We start from the raw sequence: 19,578 nt of genomic DNA on the forward strand, positions 1-19,578 counted from the left end.
CTTACACGGGCACGTAGCGTGCTGACGGCAGATAGGCCCGGATGGAAGCTGCCGTTATCGCAGACGCAACCGGCTGCAGTGGCGTAGATTAGGTGAGCGGCCGAGCGCCAAATTGGTCAGCGCTGTTGTAAAGCGACAGATGCGCGCGTGTCGCAGATAGCGGGGATATGGCAGAGGCGGGGCCGCTACATGGACGCCCCGCCACACCATAAACACCATAGCGGCACCCCGTATCACCTCCCGGACACGTCTCCCAGCGGGACGCAGAGGGTGCGCCTCGTGCGTCACTTCTCGCCTTTTCGTGGACCTGTGCCAACGGCATACCGTTCTTCTGGTACAACGGTCTGCCTACCTGTATACAAACGTTTTTCAACAAGCGACAGAACAAAACGAGCGCGTAGTACTGTATGATTAGTCCTCAGAACCGAAATACTGAAGGGAGTACGGATCTTAACGTGCTTTCCTTACGTCGCTTTCTTGTCCGTTTGTCCGTTCGGTACAAATTTTACAACTGATTTGAAACGAACTTCCCGACGAACCAGAGACTTGAAACTTTCAACATAGCTCTGAACTGGATGACAACGCAACATTAACTCGCTTTCTTGCCTGGTGTGTGGCAGAGGGTGTTTCGTGTTGCACTGCTACTTACCCCATTCCGTGTTGGTGGTAACAACGATTACTGCTAAGCTCCCGTGTGAGCTCGATTCTCTCTCATTTTTACCTTCACGGACTTTTCGCGAGTTATAGGTAGGAGGAAGCAACATATTAGCTGAGCCAGATGAAGAAAAACTGAAGTAAGCCTGAAATTTACTATATGTCTCTTTGTGTAATCTCTTCAAAATGTTTGAAATCGATTGAAAATTTTACACACACAGGTATAAAAAGCAGAAAATAATTGTATAAATAAAAAACCTTTTAATATAACATGTTTTTAAAACGGACTAAAATGCATAAAATAATATATGCTAGAGCCGCACAGATTCCTAACCCCATGAAGACACTCCCGAAAATTTGTGCTTTTGAATTTGTAATAGTTATGACAACAGTTGTAAAATTAAAAGAAAAAACTGGGGCACATGGACTGAATAATACTAAGGAGTATAGAGAGTTGCTGGCGTTGAGAAAAATCACGCAGCAGTTCATATCATTTGCAGTGTAATAAAAGTGTTAGTGACTCAGGTACTGCCATGGCTATTAAAAAGATCACAAGCACAAGTTTTCAGGACTATCTGTATGGGGTGAGGAGAAAATATTTTATACTTTTTAGTCCATTTTAAAATGTCTTATATTAAAAAGGTATTTATTTAAATAATTATCTTTAAAGGAAGACATTTTAACGGCTTTCGAGAGGTTTTGTAAAGATGATGCAGTGGTATAAAGCTTGCCAATATTTGCTTTACGACTTTTCATAAAACTATACGAGCAATGTCCAAAACTGAAAGGATAGGTGGCGGGAATTTGCTTTTATGGGTTGAGCACCCCCCCAGTGGCGCTCTGCTGCCAGGATCCACTGTTATATCAAGCCTTTCGACTATTTACTTCTTTCCACAAAAACTGTACACTTTTTTAATAGTTTTCCTAAGTCCCTACGCTTGAAATTATCATGTAGTTCCTTTTGGAAAAAAAATGGGACTGAACTGCGCAGGTCATCGGTCCGTAGGTTTACACACTACTTAATCTAACTTAACCTAACTTAAGCTAAGAACAACACACGCACCCTTGCGGAAGGAAGGACTCGAACCTCCGACGGAGGGAACCACGTGAACCGTGGCAAGGTGCCCTAGACCGCGCGGCTACACCGCGCGGTTAGTTCCTTTTGTAACAATTGTAGCTGTCCCTATCATTGTCGTATCATAGTAGTAGTAGTAGTAGAGGGGTTTTGGGGGCGCACGACAGCAAGGTCTTCAGCGCCCGTGCAGTATCATAGTGAGACGGGTGTCAAGAAAAAAAAAAAAAAAAAAAAAAAACCCTCAGAACATTGACATAAAATTGAACATAAAACACGGGGAACAATCATTGAAAAAATGTGCTCACCCACACCGAAGCGTGGGATGAAGCAGGGCGTCAGCAGTAAAACATGGACAACACAGGAAGAAAATGGTAGAGGGAGCTAAAACAATGTAGCAGATGGAAGTGGCTGGCTGACCGCAAGGAAAAAAGGGGAGGAGTCAGCCACTCTGCAACACACTAAAACCTCCAGCCTAAAAGTTTAGGCCAGAGTCCAGACACATCACAGAACTTAAAAACCCTAGACACACACGTCTCATCGTCAGCTAAAACACAAGGCAGATCCCCATCAACTTGTGCTTCTGCCCTTCGTATCAGAAGGGTCAACAGGAAATACTTTTTTTACCTTAGTAGCGCAGGCCTGTGTTCTTGCCGTGTGCAACGATAGAGTCTGACACGAGAGCTCCCTTCGCAGTGTTTACATCACAATAGTCAGTTTCGGTTGTCTCGTCTTTTAATTTGAGGGTGTTTAACGGATATTTTTGCGAAAAGTTTGAACGCCGATATGTCACCGTACTAGTCTTTTCAAGGGTTTTAGAAAGTCTTTGAAAAACTATATCGTTCCATTTCAAAAGCACTACTTGCTTTAGCATCTTGGTCGGTAGTAAAATTAAGAGTGTTAACCGTGCAACAAATTTATGTGCCGTTCCACATACTATCATTCGCCGAAAACCTCATTTCTATATCTCCAAGCCTTCACAAAATGAATGTGGTATTATCAGAAACGCAGATTATTATTAAGGAAGGTCAAGATTTTCGAAAGATAATTACAGCTGAGGTGCAGAGCCATTCTCGATATGAAGAATGGAGAAGCGCCTGGAAGAATGACGTTGCAACAGAAACTGTTGAGATTGGAGGAAACCTAATAAGAAACTAATCTGCGACGTTGTACTTCAGCAGAAAGGAGACGGGCAGACACACAAAGCTACAAACATGTTTCTCCATAACGTACGAGATATTCACTAAAATTATCACCAACTGCGTAGAAAAAGCGTTGGATTTGAATCAGACAATGGTATGATATGGGAATAAAAAGGTCTAATCTATAGTACTGGTACAAAGAACCATTCGCAACTCATTAAATAAATCGTAGAACTTAGCAAAGTATATGAATTACCACTTTGACTGGAATGCTTGATTTTTGAGGAAGTGTTCCATTTGGTTTCAACGCAGTCTGAACAAGATTCTGTTGACAATGAATACATTGATTAAAAAAAACGTGTGTCAGTGTAACAGCTTCCATTACACTTCACCAAATTTGTGGAACACTCAGTTGAAAGAGTCGTACAAACAGATTCCATATCATCAAAACGAAGTGTTCAGACTTGTTGACTGGAAATATGAAGACACAATAAGCGTTATTCTAACATACTTTAAGACACAATATGCGCTATTCGAACATGCTTTAACCATCTTTGTGACGAGCCACGTGGTGATGAGTGTCGCAGTTCTCCGCGACAGGTAGGACAGCCACCAGAGTTCATTGGTGCTGTTAGTGAGTGTCGTTACTGGGCCTGGTTGAATATACGTATAAGGGGCGTGAAGGGCGTGGGTATTCGATCATCACTGTGAAGAACACGCAGATGCCACGTACTCGTATGAGGCAACGTTATCAGCAACTGGCAGAGTCTGAAAGGCCTTCATTTGGGCTGCTTTTCGAGTCGTTCAGTATCCAGATTCGGATGTGACAATGGACCAGTGTCGGACCGCATAGGAACTTAAGGGCAGGCACACTCGTCGTCAAGGTTCGGATCAAGCACGTCTGCTGAGACACAAGGGGAGATCGCTACCTACATCACGCCTTCGGTCGTTTAAATAAGGCCTTCAAGTGTCGACGACTCCTGTCGGACGAGGATTTGCAGCAGGAAGTTACGGATTTGTACGTCGGTGGAATGATTGCCTCAAGGCTCCCGGCAATATCGCTCGATTGGCATACTGGCTCTAGACTGTACGGCTTTCGAACTGAAGCTTTCTGACCACCCTTTATGGTTATCCACAAATAATCTCGAATATAAAATCACAAAAGTTTCGGAGTTTTCGTACTTTTTACGGATACGTAAATCGTTTCATATGATACATTCAAACTGATAAGTATTTCGGGAATGCTGTTCGTGTGAAACATTTTTCTACGTCTTGAGCAGTGACGAGGCATTCGACAGGAGTGTGAAAGGAGCAGAATTTTAATCCCCGTCTGGAAATGACGATTTTATAGCTCTGTGGTTTTTCTAAAGTACAATATTTCAGTCTGGAATAGTGCTCCCGATATCCTGTCTGACACTTGTCTAAATATGCTGAAGTTCCAGCTGTGAGGAGCTCATCACTGAAGAGCAGTGGCTTTGCTAAAGCACCGTCTTTCAGGATGTCATCGTTGACAGGTAGTGGCTTTACTAAAGCTTTGTCTGTGAGGATGACATCGTTGACAGGTAGTGGGTTTGCTGAAACTCCATATGTGAGGACCTCATTGTTGACAGGTAGTGACTTTTAAGCTCTGTCTGTGAGGACCTCGTCGTTGCTGGGTAATGGCTTTGCTGAAGCTCCATCTATGAGGGTCTCATCTTTGACAGATAGTGGCTATGCTAAAGCGTCATCTGTGAGAATCATTAACGGATAGTGGCTTTGCCAAAGCGCTATCTTTGAGGACCTCATCATTTACGGATAGTGGGCTTGGTATCTTTGTTTTATTAAATCCATAAGGTTGAATATTGCTATAGGCAAGTAGGTGTAAGTCAGAAAGAAGGATTTTATTCTGTTCACGACTGTAGATACTAATTAACTATCCCTTTATAACTGTTAGCAAAATATGCTAGTGGTTTAATAATTTCTCAAATGGAACGTATATGTCGATCTGAGTGAGATACATCAGAAATGAGCAAACCAGATTGCCTTAGTGAAGCAGGATAATTTACTTTATAGACCGTGATTTGACATTCAATGTTTACAATTCTCTAAACCGCGAGTGAAGGAAGGAAGACTAGAGTTTGATGCTCCCCCGACGAGAAGGTCATTGGAGACGGAGCACAAAACTGGATTGGAGGAGGACAGGGAAGGAAATCGGCCGAGTCCTTTACAAAGGAGCCATTTGCATTAACCAGTTTAGGGAAAATGTGTAAAGCCTGAATCTGGATGACGGGACGGGGATATGAATTTTTTCCCAGACCCTCCCCCCCTCCAAGCCCCCCAACCCCACCACCCCCACCCCCGCAGCCTCTGGATCCAGTGCCTCAGCATTCGACCACTTTGCTCGATGACGGCTGTGCTATTCCGCGTTAAAATGGTTTCTGAATGCTAAAAGAATTGTAGCAGAGCGATGAGTGTGGCCGGCCCCCTCAGACGAGCAACGGCAACGAAAAGCGACTGTTACCTCCCTTTGGATTACAAAATTAGCAATGAAGTCGCTACAGCTACGATACATCTGTCAATGAGCTACCTCTGAGTGTCGTCTACCGGCCATATTCTTTCAACGAAGATATTCGGTTTCCAGATTCCCCGGTGACGTATTTATTAGATTTTCTTTACTTTTTTGTAAGCGCTAGTAACACAGAGGGAAGAGAATCAGATGGATCGAAGAAGAGACACTCGTGTCGTGACAGTTTTCTTTATCAGCGTGCAAGCGGGAGATATTACAAAAATGACCAATTGACCAATGCAGAGAACTTGTCTCCGTGTAGGAGTCTAAGATCTGTTATCGTGTTCTAACAGGTTGTGTATGAGATTAACTGAGGTGGAAGATGGGAGCCAGCCTAGCATTAGCCTCAACGAGCGTGAGTAACCACCTAAAATCCACACAGAGGCAGGCCGGCGTGCCTGCTCACACTCATTAATCCGCTGCGCGGTTTCGATCCGGATCTGGCACACCTCCCTGTCTCGCAAGCCAGCACGCGGCACGTTATGCTTTACGACCAGGTTACAAGGCTTCCAACAGAAGAAATAAATAAGGATGCGCGAGAAGGAGTACGGAAGTCATTTTCCGTGCCAGCGTTGGCGGACGGCTCCGGCAGCTTACAGAGCAGGAGCTAATTGTGCACATCTGACTGAACAATCACGCGGAGCTGCGTGGAAGGCGCGTCGCTGCTGCTCGCCTGTCCATGGTCCCTGTTACCGGTCCCGCTACATCTTTGGCTCCCCACTGCGTTCTGTACGCCAAGAAACAGCTGCAGCCCGCTATGCTAACGCTTCATTTAGTTACACCTTTCATTTAAAGTACCATAGTACTGTACCTCTGGAACTTGGCGCTGCTAATCCAAATCGCACGTTTTCCCATGTGGAACTGAAATGCTCCAGGAAAACTCACTGGTTCGGAGGCCAAGACTATAGGGCTGGATCTCGAGTGCCTCCCACTGAAATCGGCGTGACTTCTGCTTTACGGCATTTGCGATATGGGGACGTGCGTTACCATGCAGCTGATTTTCGACAGACATGCTGCCCCCGTATACATTCTTCATTCTACAACGAGTGTCTTTCGGTGTTTATCCTTCGGCACCCAAGAAAAGAATAACAGCACGTTGGTCCTGTTTAGACGTATTTGATCATAACGGCGCCATTGTTCATGTTTGCGCACTTAGCGCACGCACGTTGGAAACATGCGAATGCTTCACTAGTCTCTTGCTTAAACGTCAGAGCTTATATACCCCCATGGGAGTTGCGCTCCGTTACGTACACGGTGCAGAAACGCACTGAAATGGAAACTTTTTTACTCTCTCTTATACTTTTTGTTCTACACAGTCATCTTCAGCAGGAACACACATTTTTAAATTTTGCACAAATCATTTACCCTAACCGAACGATATGACTGTAGTAATCATTCACTAATACAAACTGTATCGTTGACACAAGACCTTACTCGCAATGGCTAGTTATATTCTTATAAAATTGGCTGAGTAATTTAAACACTTTATTCAAATCTTTTAAATGTATTCTTCTAACTGAAATACGTTCCTTTTCAGGCAATACGTGTTCATATTGAAACATTTATGTTACGAATGCATCTTCGGATAAAGTACTATGTACGTGGAGTGGTGTTTTAACGTGCACAATAAACGCCTTAAAATGAGCTACCTATTTTCACGTGATTTTCGAATAAAAGAACGTAAATTAAATATCATCACAGTAATTGTTTTATAAGAAGTATGGATCGTGTAAAGTGGTAGTGGTAAATTCCACTAGCTTTTACCATTGATGTTAGTTTAAAATTTTTAAATGTATATTAAGCGAAATTCTCACGTATGTTCTTATCATGAGCGCATGTCAGAACGTTACACATAACGTCGCAGTAACGAACAGCTCGCACAGATTTTCCGAATTTGAGTCTGACATCGAAGTAATTCCTCGTTATTATTACATAGTGACTATGATCCTGTAAATATATCATGTAAAAATTATACATCCGCCAAGTGTGCAGCGAACTCGGCGAACAGGGCGCCCGCAATCCTTTAGTGGGGCGCACCGTTAGGCTGGGAAGACATTCGTGCTTTCGTCTCTCGAGAGGACCATGTAAACACGGGACGTTAGCAGAACAAGGTTGCCTGAGATACGAGGGAAATATAGGCACGTCATTCGCCATTTGCACCTGTGTCTACATCTACATACCATACTCCGCAAGCATGGTGCTTGGCGGAGGGTACCTTGTACCACCACTGGTCATTCCTTTCTTATTTCAGTCGCAAATGGAGCAACGGATAAACGATTGCCCATACGTTTCTGTAGGAGCTCTGTTCTCCTATGTTGTCTTCGTAGTCCTTTCGCGGAATGTACGTCGGTGACAGTAGAATTGTTCTTCAGAGAGCCTCAAATGCCGGTTCTCTAGAGAGCCTGGCGAAAAGAACGTCGCCTTCCCTCCAGGGATTCCCATTTGAGTTCGCGAAGCACCTCCGTAATACTTGCGTGCTGACTGAACGTACTGGTAATTGATACAGCATCATGCTTCTGAATTGCTTCGATGTCTTCCATTAATCCGACCTGGTGGAGGTCCAAAACACTCGAGCAGTAATCAAGAAAGGGTCGCAATAATATTCTATAAGCGGTCTTCTTTTCAGATGAACCACACTTTCCCAAAATTCTCCCAGTAAACCGCAGTCGACCATTCGCCTTTCCTACTACCGTACTTACGTGCTCGTTCCATTCCATATCACTTTGCAACACTACTCCTAGATACTTAATCGACATGACTATATCAAGCAGCACATTACTAATGCTATGCTCGAACGTTACAGGATTATTTTCCTACTCATCTGCATTGACTCACGATTTTTCTACCTTTAGAGGAAGCTGCCACTCATCACACCAACTAGAAATCCTGTCCAAGTCACGTTGTATCCTCGTACAGTCACTCACCGACACCTTCCCGTACGCCACAGCATCATCAGCAAACAGCCACAGATTTGCCCACCCTGTCCGTCAGTTCGTTACGTCCCTTCTACAGCTCACAACACACGTGCTGTATCTCGCTGGATGATTCCGAGATAACAAATCATTTGGGAACAAATTACTAAACAAACTCGACTGAGAAAGGAGAAAGAGGCGCAATGTAAAGCACGATAACCGTAAAGAAGAAAAGATATGCTTAGTGGGCTATCACATGCACGTGCGTGGCATTTAAACCGTTTAGCTTCGCTCCCGTTTGTAGTATCCGCAAGGCTACAACGAAATTTTCAACCAAAGCTTTCAGCTGTAGTATCTACATCAAGATGGGATTTTCCACTGGACCGGTAGCTATCTTTATGACATATTAAATTAGTGCGTTGCGCTAGATGTCTAGCGGTTCTCTAGATTCCGCTGAGGGTACCAAGTGAACATCCGAATACTGGTATCTAGAGCCAGAGATGCAAGTTAATCTTTTATAAATAAGAAATCTTATTTCCAAATCAAATGTTGCCGCTATATATATGCAGGATTCTGCGGCCGGTGCCAATTTCATTGAAATTCTTCTAGGTGTACTGCAGCGCCACCATATAAATTACTTAAAATTTAGTATTCTAAGTTTTTATACCATGACGCGGCGTTGCAGCTAGAGTAATTTTAATGAAATTGAAACACTGCTGTTTGTCATCACCTAAATACGATTCTTCTGACCACGTCGGATATCTTGAGCAAGTTTCTGTACGCGGCTCATGATGGTCTAGTCAAGCGGCATGGTAGCTCGGCGTGTTCTATCAGAGGACTAGCTACTTTCTGTAATAAAAAAGAAAGTGAGTGAAGTAGTCAACGATGAACTTGGAGGTGTGTCATGCGACGTCAACCCAGACCAAATGCCGAAAACAATGACGAACAAAGTGATGAAGGGAAAAAAAATCTAGTGTTTAGCAACTCAACTTCTAGAGCGCGTGGTCCCGGGTTCGATTCGCGGCTCGGTTAGAAATTTGCTTCTCTCTGCGATTGGGTGTTTGTGTTCTTTTAAATACTTTATCTCATTTTCGTCGATGTGCAAATCGCCGAAGTGGAGTCCAGTGGAAAGACTTGCAGCAGGCGGCAGAACAACTCCAGACAAGGTCTACCGGCCAATAACTCTTCACCATCATTTCGTCTCAGCAAGTTCCTGTTAATCAGTCATCTATGTGGTGTCATGCTGCTGGTCGATTCTAGCTGAAATGCAAAACTGTAAAGATCCTGCGGCATTCTAAGTAGTAAACTATTCGCCAAAAATTTATTTTCTTGTATATTATGTTACGTCTCTAGGAAAAATGGAAATAATTCTTTTGAGATGTCGATGTGTAAGCACAAAAGTCCCCCACTTCTGTCCCTATTAGTTAGTTTGATATGGAAGCGTTATTTAAGTGCCATACTATACAATTTTGTTTATTTTCTGCAACACTACTTTATCAACATTCTTACAATACGCAGCCAGCGTGCTGCACAGCCAGTAACTTCATTTTGCTATCCTCGCACGACAGGATTCTATAAGCGAAAGTTGTAATTTTCTGTTCAAAGTGAAGTATGTCCAAAACTCAAAAACGTGTGTATTTCCGGCTCTGAACAACAAATGACACAAACACGCACGTAATAAGCGAACTCTTTAACAAGGTTTCATTTGGGATTTTTTTATTAGTGTTTGGATAGTACATTATATTTTGTAAGCGAGAATCTTATATTACATATTTTGACACGCAGTTTATTGACTATAGCGCGAATAATACCTGTTTGTAATACTTGGATGTAGTCTGCAGGAAAAGTAGAACGTCATACTTATGTAGAGACTAATTTATGCAAATATTAGAGAAAGATATTCGTTAAAATGTCATTTTTCGTTTTATTTTTCATTCTTTAGTACAACTCAGTGACGATATATTCTTGAAGTTTCCTATCCCAAATCACATAGTAAGTGCCATAAAAAAATTAAGTGCCCAACGTATTAATTCTGCTACGACCACATGGTGAAGAGACTCTTCAAATGAAGGAAACAAGGTTAGATTTTAATGAACCGCCGAGACAGATTATTAGAGACGGAGAGGAATCTCGGATTACGAAATAATGTGGAAGGAAATCAGCCATGCCCTTTTGAAAGGAACTATCCTGACATTTGCGTGGAGCAATTTGTGGAAATCACGGAAAACCTGAACATGGATGGCGGCTGGACTGGAATTTGAACCGTCGTCCTCCCAATGCGAGTCCAGTGAACTAACCATTGCGCCACTTCGATCGATAACAGACTCTTCAGTATTAGTTTTCGCATTAGTTACGTAAACCGAGTTTCTGAGTACTTCTATCAAGCAAACTTACTACTTGTTTTGTATGTCATCTATGACGGTTGGATAGTCTCCTTGGAAACAACAGGCAATCGTAATGTTTGTTTACAGATTGTCATTATTTGAATAATCTTGTCGTTGTGTCTTTTCTGTTTTTTAATCATGCCACGACAACGAACAGTGTTTACAAAGATATGCAAGAAACGTGTGCATGCTTTATTAAATTATAGGCTCGCTATTTTCATATCTTATCGACAGATGAACACCCCGTACATAATCCGTGCCCCATTATTTGACGTCGTTAAACGCAGGCCCGGAGGGTTAGTATGCCTTATACTCACAAGGAAAGTTTTCCTGAACCAATTCTGAACCCCAGAGAGCCAGCAATCGGGTATCTGTCCAACCTCGAGATTCTCAAGAAGTGTATTCATGGAAAAACTCAGAATTCTATTGTGTCTTTAATGGCTCTTATATGGAAACGTTGCCCCAAAGCATTTTGTTCAGCCACGGTAGTTAAAATTGCAGTTTATGAAGCTGTTATTTTACTTAACGGTTCCAACTCAGAGAGGGTAAATGTCTTTCAGTTTCAAGGCTGGAGCATTCACTCGAGAATCTTGAAGAGAAATGACACACAGCGCATCCCTGCAGCTGAGATATCCGTGGAAGATCTTGTAAAGTACACAAGACAGAAAAAAAGGCGCCAGAAGAGAAGTCTCGAAGAAAAGGAGGACACCCAGTACAGTTCTGGAGCCTTTTGATATAGGGAATGGCAAGGAAAAAGTAAGTTCCACTTCAAAGAGCGTTTTCTCAGAATTACCATTTTCATTATTCAAGTACGTTTTTCTCAGAAACCAGTAAAGATAGAGTCATGATTTTTGGCATGACCTTTGCAGTATGTATAAAAACATAATATATGCACGTGGAAATTTTAATATCATTCCTGTATGCCAAAAGGTAGAGTAAAAAAATCTATGCATACTTTTTCAGTTAAAAAATAAATTTACAAATTCATTAAATATTAATGTAATACAGTGCTTCTGTGCGTTGTTGCTATACATACTGAGGTTACACTGTAAAATTTACAAGATCATTTTTGGAATATTTCTGAGAAAATGATACCTATGTGAATCATGGGGGGTCAGAAAACTTAAAAATTTAAAAAACAATAAAATTTTTCAGTTAATATTCTGAAAAATAGCCAGTACATGCAGAACATTTCAGTAATGTAACTCCAGAATTGTGGATTTGGTGAATGATTGTATTTTGTAAACGTACTTCGTTTACGTCCTCCCTTAAGGTGGGCAGTTGAAATAAATAGGACGGTTCCTGTAAAGAAAACTTCTACATTCCTGTTTATATCAATTGTTGCAATTGTTGACATCCAGAAGAGCTGTGAATGAGATCGCCTTTTCGCCTTCCCTGTCCAGAGAAGATATCTGTGATGAGTTACTGTCACACGTGTTGATGACACGGTGGTAAAAGACACCTGACTCCGCCACGTGGCTTACTCTCCTCGACAAACACGCAGACGACCAATTGTCTTAACTTTTCCACCCGATGGTCGGCTTCTCTATCTACAATACTACTTAAGACAATGGATTCGCATCTGGCACGGGACTCAAATATTCATTCGACCTGTCGACCGAGATGAGCCAATGGTTACGACTTCTGACCGAGATTCAATTCATCATTGGACCATCTAGATTTACATTGTACGAGGTTTCTCTAAACAACTTAAGGCAAATGCTTGCATGGTTCACAGAACAGATCACGGTCCATTTTCTTCCCCATTCTTCCTCAATGCAAACTTGTGCTCCGTCTCTAATGATCTAATTGTCGACAGCTAATACGAGTTAAGACTGTGAAACAGAGCTTTCTGTTACCGTTGGTTAATGACACGGTAAGACAAAAAGACTCGCCACGAAGGAATTAGCCGAATTGGACGGAAAACGGTTAGATGTGATGTACATGTACAGACAAATATATGATTTCAGTTACAGAAAAAATTGGAAGATTTATTCAAGAGAAAGAGCTTCACAAATTGAGTAAGTCAATAACGTGTTGGTCCACCTCTGACCCTCGTGTAAGCAGTTATTCGGCTTGTCTGATTGGTAGAGTTGTTGGCTGTCCTTCTGGTGGCTATCGTGCCGAATTCTGTCGAACTGGAGGGTTAGATCGCCAAAATATCAAAGTTGGTCGGAGAGACTTGCCCATGAAGCTCCAAATTTTCTCAATAGGGTAGAGATCTGGCTACTTTGTTGGCCAAGGCAGGGTTTGATGAGCCGGAAGACAAGCAGTAGAAACTCGCGCTGTGTGCGGACACGGATGATCTTGCTGAGATGTAAGCCCAGGATGGCTTGCCATAAAAGGCAACAAACCGGGACGTAGAATATCGTCGACTTGCCGTTGTGCTGTAAGGTTGCCGCAGATGACAACCAAAGGGGTCCTGGTACGAATTGAAATGGCACCCCACACAGTCAGTGCTGGTTATCGGGTCGTATGGCAGGCAATATCCCATTGCTGTCCAGGTCGTCCCCAGACAAGTCCTCGGCCTGGAATCTCATTGACTGGATTGGAATTGTCTTCAGTGATGAGTCCTGCTTCCAACTGAACCCCCATGACCAGTGAAGACCTGTCTGGAGACGTCCGGAACAGCACTGGGATACCAGCCTGAATGACGTTCGCCATACGGCCCTTCAACCAGATGTGATAGTCTGGGGTGCCATTTCTTGCCACAGCAGACCCACTTGGTTGCCACCCGTGCCAGTCTTCCAGCACAGGGCTACGTCGACGGTACTATACACATCGCTTTGTTGCCCTTAAATTTCAGCAAGATAATCCCCACCAGCACACGACGAGAGTTTCTACTGGTTGTTTTCGTGCATGGCACACCCTGCATTGGCCAGCATAGTCGCCGGATCTCTACCCTATTTAGAACGTTTGAACATTACGGGCAGGGCTCTCCGACCAGCTTGGTATTTTGACGATCTAACGCGCCAGTTGGACAGGATCTGGCACGATAAGCCTCAACGGGACATCCAACAACTCTAGCAACTCTATTAATCAGTGCCAAGCCGAATAACTGCTTACAAAAGGGCCCAAGGTGGACCAACGTGTTAGTGACTTCCTCAGTTTGTGAAGCTCTTTCTCTTGAATAAAACATCCAATTTCTCTAAAATTGTAATCATTTGTTTGTCAGTACATGTACATCACATCTACCGCTTTCCGTCCCCTTCAAATAATTTCGTCGTGGTGCGTTGGTTCTTCTTTTTTCCTAGAACGCATTACTATATACACACATCCAAAAAAGTTTTGCATCACCTCGGTTTCGAGAGTTCCGGAACCCGTACAGAAAATCGGAATACAGATTAACATAAACATCATTTCCGCCCTTTTTATTGCTCATGAAAACCACACATTGCATGTTTGCCACCATACAGCGAGACCTTCAGAGGTGGCGGTACAGATAGCTGTTCGTACCGGTACCTCTAATACCCAGTAGCACGTACTCTTGCATTGATGCATGCCTGTATTCGTCGTGGCATACTATCCACAAGTTCATCAAGGCACTGTTGGTCCAGATTGTCCCACTCCTCAACGGCGATTCGGCGTAGATCCCTCAGAGTGGTTGGTGGGTCACGTCGTTCATAAACAGCTCGTTTCAATCTATCCCAGGCGTGTCCGATAGGGTTCATGTCTGGAGAACATGCTGGCCACTCTAGTCGAGAGATGTCGTTACCCTGAAGGAAGCCATTCTCAAGATATGCACGATGGAGGCGCGAATTGTCGTCCATGAAGACAGATGCCTCGTCAATATGCTGCCGATATGGTTGCACTATCGATCGGAGGATGGCATTCACGTATTGTATAGCCGTTACCGCGTCTTCCATGACCACCAGCGGCTTACGTCGGCCCCACAAAATGCCACCCCAAAACAACCGGGAACCTCCACCTTGCGGCACTCGCAGGACAGTGTGTCTAAGACGTTCAGCCTGACCGGGTTGCCTCCAAACACGTCTCCGACGATTGTCTGGTTGAAGGCATATGCGACACTCATCGGTGAAGAGAACGTGATACCAATCCTGAGCGGTCCATTCGGCATGTTGTTGGGCCCATCTGTACCGCGCTGCATGGTGTCGTGATGGTAATGCCATCATTACCATCTCACCATGGACGTCGGAAATGAAGTTGCGCATCATGCAGGCTAATTCGCACAGTCTGAGTCGTAACATGACGTCCTATGGCTGCACGAAAAGCATTATTCAACATGGGTGGCGTTCCTGTCAGGGTTTCTCCGAGCCATAACCCATAGGTAGCGGTCATCCATTGCAGTAGTAGCTCTTGGGCGGCCTGAGCGAGGTATGTCATCGACAGATCCTGTCTCTCTGTATCTCCTACATGTCCGAATAACATCGCTTTGGTTCATTCCGAAACTCCTGGACACTTCCCTTGTTAAGAGCCCTTACTGGTACAAAGTAACAATGCGGACGCGATCGAACCGCGGTATTGACCGTCTAGGCATGGCTGAACTGCAGACAACACGAGCTCTTGTTGTTTACATCTTTGGGCGGGTTTAGTGACGTCTCTGAACAGTCAAAGGGACTGTGTCTGTGATACAATATCCACAGTTAACGTCTGTCTTCAGGAGTTCTAGGAACCTGGGTGATGCAAAAACTTTTTGATTTGTGTAAATGGAACAAGCTATCCATTGGCGCTATTGAAAAGCGGAAAGCTACGAACTGCCATTGGCTGATCTGTTGTTAGGGTTCAGATATTTTAACAAAATTACTCACGCTTTGTAACCATCTAACCCTGGGGAGCGAACCAACCACTTCACAAACGAACTCAGTCAACTAAGTCACACCGTTACCAAAGCAACATCACATAAATTGGGAATCGCCGATGATGACTAATATAACTACGGAACATCGGAACAAACACTGGACCCCATCTTACACGATTGCGCAAAGAGAAAATTCACGAATCACTGGAAAGACTTTTGCAGACGCAACACCTGCAGCAATCAACTGGCTGCAGTCTTTGGATGTGCATCTATGATGGGAAATGCTTATCTCAACTCTATCTGTATAATGTATGCATTTGTTAACTATAACTCTGTAAGCTGTACGCTAAATAAAAAAATACCTAAAATAGTTTGGTACCATCTGTTTCGATAGCATGCCTCCTTCTTGCGGTAGACATATGACAGAGATCACTTGAAGACGTCAGAGGGTTGCTTCGTTCCAAGCTATTTTCGGCGTCACAAGAAAGTGATATAGAAAATGTAATGAAACTCTTAAGACAGTAAGTGATATCGACCAAGTCCATTGTAAGACATATAACTTCAGATGAAAACATTGTCTCCATTGCATGCTTGACGTGCACACTGGCTATGTTTCGATGCTGTGCTATGCTATGCCATGCTAGGTTATGATGTGCTGTACGAGGAGGCCGTATTCCGGACGCAGCCCGGTTCCCGGACTTTCGCCGCTCGGCGGCCGGACGTATTGACTTTCACCGGCAGGAAAGCCTGAGGACTACAGACACACAGCACCGAGACGTCGCTGACGTTGACTACTGTGCTGCCTAACAAACTGCTGTAACATTACCGTGGAAACCTGTTCCCCCTCTGCTGGCTAACAACACCTGATAATTACCAACTCTTTGAAGAGATTGCCTTGAGATAAGATTTGTCATCACAGACATAAAACGTGTGTAAAAGAAGTAGCTCTGTGGCTCAATTTCCTCACACAGAACGTAGGTATATGGCTGCAGATTTACGTCTGTTCTTGTTCCGTACCCCAAGCAAGTAATTAGAATTATATATGCAGTTTGCACACGTACATCTTGCAGGCATATCTTTAAACACTGTACATAGTAACTACTACTCGTACAATTTCGCTGTACATTTACTCACTCATTAAACTTGTAGTCAACATTGACTACAATTTCAGAATATAGTCACTATAAAAACATTAGAAGGAAAATGACCTACACTTCGCTCTAGTTAATCTGACTTTGAAATAGAAAGGGGTGCAAAAAAAAAAAATGGTTCAAATGGCTCTGAGCACTATGCGACTTAACTTCTTAGGTCATCAGTCGCCTAGAACTTAGAACTAATTAAACCTAACTAACCTAAGGACATCACACACATCCATGCCCGAGGCAGGATTCGAACCTGCGACCGTAGCGGTCGCTCGGCTCCAGACTGCAACGCCTAGAACCGCACGGCCACTCCGGCCGGCCGAATGGTGTGCAATGCTATAAAACTCTTTGATAATTTGCCTAAGAAAATATGTCTGACAGACAGGAGAGGTGTTTTCAAATGTAGACTAAAACTGATTCTACGTGACCACCCCTTCTATGCCAATGAGGACATCTTGAACGGAACTAATTTAGTCTATTACAAGCCTGTAATTGGCCAGCATGCAAATATACTGGCTCTGCAATATATAACAAGTTCCACATCATAACGTTTATCGTGAATGTGATTTATGTGGTGACATGGTTGGGGCTAACTAGTTAAGTAGCTAAGAAGCCGATCGAGGTGGCGCAGTGGTAAAGCCGTTGGATCCGCGTTCCGAAGTAGCAGGGTTCTGACCACGTTTCGGCCATCCAGATGCAATTTTTATACGGTTCCCCTAAGTCATTACAGGCAAATTCTGTGATGGTTCCTTTGTAAAGGACACGATCAAATATATTTCAGATTATCGCCCAATCGCAGTTTATATTCAGTGGCTAATTACCTCGCCGTCGACGGCTCGTAAAACCTTAATTTTCCTTTCTAGACAGAAAAATAGCTCCGTACAGGAAATGCAGCAATCAATATACCGAACATCTAAGCATCAATGCCTGCGCTGTCATAAGGGCACTGAGAAGAAAAAATGAAGCGATAATGTTTACTCTGCGATCATATCTCAAAAGATGGAAAGGCCCAGACGTCGGGAGGGTACATTATGTGCGTATCTGGATTGATCTGTGGTACTTCCTCTGCTTCACTCATTTTTAATCGGGTGAAACCGCACCAATGATCTTGAATTACAGAAAGGGCAAGCAAAAAACTATAAGTGAAGCCTAGAAATTTAGTGTTGCGTAAACCTAAGTTATGATTTCAGTTCTTTTCCACTCAATTTACCAAACTAAGGAACACATGGCTTGCAGATAAACTAGTTTAGATACAACTTCGTCCAACGTAGATTTGTTTTCAATGTCTAAGAAATAAGTATAAACAACTCTCAAGTGGGATAGTTGGATAATTTCGTGGCAACATTCTGAGCCTTCTACTTTTTATGATTGTTATTTATATATGCCAGATTTGTACTGCGACAGCAGGTTCCGCTTCCACCACTTTGTCCTCAGTCTTCCCACAGATCTTCTTTCTGGTGTACTGAAGTGTAACAATTTACTCGGGATCATTGTCTCCAGCAACAGCAGAACACGTTCTTTTCATTTTATACGCGTTTGTTTATATTATTAATAGCAAACATTGCTCTTTTCTTTCACCATCATTTGTCATTTGATCTACTTTAATGTCACTTTACATCGATATGACAAATTTAATTTCAAATATTGTTATATTCTAAATGAAATTAACTTGTCATCGAGTAGAAGAAGGAAGTCACATACGCCGTTGTATATCCCGTGAGAAATAAGAAAATCTCCACCTGAAGATGAAGAAATTAATCATTAAAATTGATCTTCGGTAATACAACAGCATTCCGTTGAACTATAAAGATTGTGCTATGAGTCAGGGTCGATTGTGTTTGGCTCGTAAGAGTTCTAAAGCGTGCAGCTAATATTAGACAGAAAGTAAAGCCGAGGTCGCCGTACGTGTGAACTCTATCTACGCCATCTGGTCGATAAAACTGAGTGTCTGTTGCATGTAAATCAAACTATAACGGGAATTCTGAGAATGTTGAACTGGAGTCCATTGCCACAGAATGTCAGTACGGCACACCAAAAATCACTGTTACTTCTCTTCATGTAGTCGGTAAAAGACTGCACGCACAGCAGGCAGAAACCGTTTGCCGCCCACGCGCCACACAACTTGTAAATCTGCGCGCGTCGCGGCTGTCACGATCAGCTGATGTCTTCCCAGCTGTTCCGGGACAGTAATGATCCGGCCGTAGACGGGGTCTGTCGTGATTCGGCGACGTGTTTGCTGCAGAGAACCGTAATCACGCCTTCGAGAGTTTTCAGAGCACTTCACAAGCACTGCACGAGGCCGAGACAAGGATTGCCTCAGCTCTCGCAGCGGAAAGGGAACACGCACATTCACAGGGCAATAAATGCCGAAGCGGCCGTACAGAGCGCGTTTTACGGCGCGGGCTGTGTATCGCCGCCGTCGCATTGTTCTCTCAGCAGACGGACGGCGAGGTGAGAGACAAACGAAAGGCACACCTACCTCGAGTCTGCCGGCGCTTGCGCTGTCGCGGAGGTTGCTCTGCTGCCGAACGGGTTATCCAGTTCGCGGTGCGGCACTCTCCATAGCCAGGGGGCGGCGGCTGGTGGCGGACTGTTGCCGACTGCTGGGGGCGGCAGCGACTGACTGCTCTCCTGTCCCACCTGGAGAACTTCCTTCGCTTCGCTTCGCGGCAGACTGGACGCGCCTCGCCGCGGCCGGACCCTCAGGTGGCTGCCAGCCGCCGCGCCGCCATTGGCCGAGTACCTGGTGACGTCACGCCGCCACCCACGGGGTTCGGCGCGCCTCGCGGCGAGGGCGCCGCCGTCCCTGGAGCCGAGAACTGTCAGCCAGCGTCGCGGTGGGGACCACGAACAGGATATTTGTCTCACTTCATTACAAACACAGGGTGTCCCAGGAGGAATGGTCAGCAATCAGAGATATGACAGGAACGATAGTTCGAAGCAAAATAGTCTAGCAAACATGGATTCT

General features: G+C 44.0%; 1 protein-coding gene across 2 annotated transcripts in view; it reads right to left on the reverse strand.

Annotated features, from left to right (window-relative positions):
- The window catches only part of LOC124799250 (chitin synthase chs-2), a 345,843-nt gene extending 326,558 nt beyond the window's left edge, over nucleotides 1–19,285 (reverse strand). For both annotated transcript variants that reach the window (XM_047262797.1, XM_047262796.1), the window contains exon 1: nucleotides 19,090–19,285. The gene's annotated coding sequence lies outside the window, so the exon portion shown is untranslated. The remainder of the gene's footprint in view (nucleotides 1–19,089) is intronic.
- Between the last annotated feature and the right edge of the window lie 293 nt (nucleotides 19,286–19,578).

This window comes from Schistocerca piceifrons, chromosome 5 (assembly GCF_021461385.2).
Source record: "Schistocerca piceifrons isolate TAMUIC-IGC-003096 chromosome 5, iqSchPice1.1, whole genome shotgun sequence".
NCBI lineage: Eukaryota > Metazoa > Arthropoda > Insecta > Orthoptera > Acrididae > Schistocerca > Schistocerca piceifrons.